The sequence below is a fragment of the Myotis lucifugus genome, unplaced genomic scaffold (assembly GCF_000147115.1).
Source record: "Myotis lucifugus unplaced genomic scaffold, Myoluc2.0 scaffold_793, whole genome shotgun sequence".
Classification (NCBI taxonomy): Eukaryota; Metazoa; Chordata; class Mammalia; order Chiroptera; family Vespertilionidae; genus Myotis; species Myotis lucifugus.
Genome location: NW_005871841.1, coordinates 16,834 through 19,042, shown reverse-complemented (window position 1 = coordinate 19,042; position 2,209 = coordinate 16,834).

Here is a 2,209-nt window from a genome sequence, read left to right as displayed (position 1 = left end):
CAAGACAAGGGACTGGTGTCCCAGCAAGGGTATTTGACCAGGGCCGGGGCAGGAAGCCGGGACCAGGGCAGGCGGGCCGGGCCAAACAGGGAGGAAGAGCAAATAAATGTCGACAGAAAATATATATACATATATATATATGTATATATATTTTTTAAAAGACTCAATTACAGTCCTAGCTGATTTGACTCAGTGGATAGAGCGTCACCATGCGGACTCAAGGGTCCCAGGTTCGATTCTGCTCAAGGGCGTGTACCTTGGTTGTGGGCACATCCCCAGTGGGGAGTGTGCAGGAGGTAGCTGATCGATGTTTCTAACTCTCTATCCCTCCCCCTTCCTCTCTGTAAAAAATCAATAAAATATATATATATATATAAAAAAAAAGACTGCCCTAGCCGGTTTGGCTCACTGGATAGAGCGTCGGCCTGTGGACTGAAGAGTCCCTGGTTCGATTCTGGTCAAGGGCACGTACCTTGGTTGCAGGCACATCCCCAGTAGGGGGTGTGCAGGAGGCAGCTGATTGATGCTTCTCTCTCATCGATGTTTCTAACTCTCTATCCCTCTCCCTTCCTCTCTGTAAAAAATCAATAAAATATATTTTTTTAAAAAGATAAAAGACTCAATTACAAGAGGAGGGCCCACATAACCCACTAAAGGGACATCCCTAGAGCACCCAGCTTAGGTGATCAAAGAGACTAGGCCACTTAGTCCCACAGGACACCTACCACATTAGGCCACCCCACCAAGCTGGGAGTCATAGCAGACCTAGCTAAGACACAGAAACAAACACAAAGATGCAGGCAAAATAGGGAGACAGAGAAACAGACCCCAAGTGAAAAAAAACAGTAGAAATCTTTTTAAAAAAAAACAAAACAGCTAAATCAAATGGAAGCAAGCAGTTTATCAGGTATACAGTTCAAAGTAATGGTTATAAGGATGTTCCAGGAACTTAGGGAAAGTTATAACAGCATGAAAAAACCTTTTTTAAAAGTCAGAAATGAAGAATACAATATATGACATCATGAATACACTGGCCGGGGCTGGGTGGCTCATTCAATTGGAGCATTATCACATACACCAAAAGGCTGTGGGTTCAATTCCTATTCTGGGAACATACCTAGTCGTGGGTTTGGTCCCGGGTTAGGGTGCCTATGGGAGGCAGCCAATCAATGTTTCTCTCTCCCTCTCTCCTTCCCTCTTGTCTCAAAAATCACTTTTAGCCTTGACTGGTGTTTCTCAGTGGGTAGAGCATAGGCCCCTGCACCACAGAGGCTCAGGTTCAATTCCAGGTCAAGGGCACATACATAGGTTTCAGGTTTGATCCCAGCCCCAGTTGGGGCATGGGAGGGTGTAAGAGGCCGTGGGGTTACAGGAAAGGCCTGACCTCACTCCAAGTCATGTAAAGGACATGAACTTGGCTTGCACCCCAGTTCTTGTGATTTAGGCAAGCAGACATTTTGTCATAGCAACTGTTTGTCATAGCAACTGTCAAACATAGATGGAACTAGACAAAGCTTGCCCAGTCTTGCCCAGTCTGTAACGATCTACTACTTCCCCATGATAGGCCAAGCTCTAGCAGTGATCTATGCAGCATGACCAGCCACAGCTTAGCTATAAAACAGTGTGTGTAAAAAATAAAGTTGCTGGTGCCTTGTGCCAGTCCTCCTAAACCCCGGTCTCTGGTGCTTTCATCCCACGCCGCCATTACCCTACAGGACCTTTTGGGAGCGGGTCTCCACAGGAGGGAGGCAACCAGTAGATGTGTCTCTCTCACACTGATGTTTCTCTCTCCCCAAGCCCCCCACCTCCCTTCCACTCTCTGAAAAGCAATGGAAAAATTATCCTCTGGTGAGGATTAACAAAAATAAAATAATTTTTTAAAAATATCCTCAGTTGAGGATTTTGAAAAAGAATACACTGGAAGGAATAAACAACAGGTTAAATAAAGCAGAAGATCAAATGAGTGATTTGGAAGACAAGGAAGAATAAAAAAAACAGAGTAGCAAAAAGAAAAAAAGTTAAAAGAATGAGGATAGTTTAAGGGACCTTTGGGACAACATGAAGTAGAACAACATCATCATCATAGGGGTACCAGAAGGAGAAGAGAGAGAGCAAGGGATTGAGAATTTATTTGAAGAAATAATGACCAAAAACTTCCCTAAACTAGAGAAGAAAAAAGACACACAAGTCCCAAATAAGAAAAATCCAA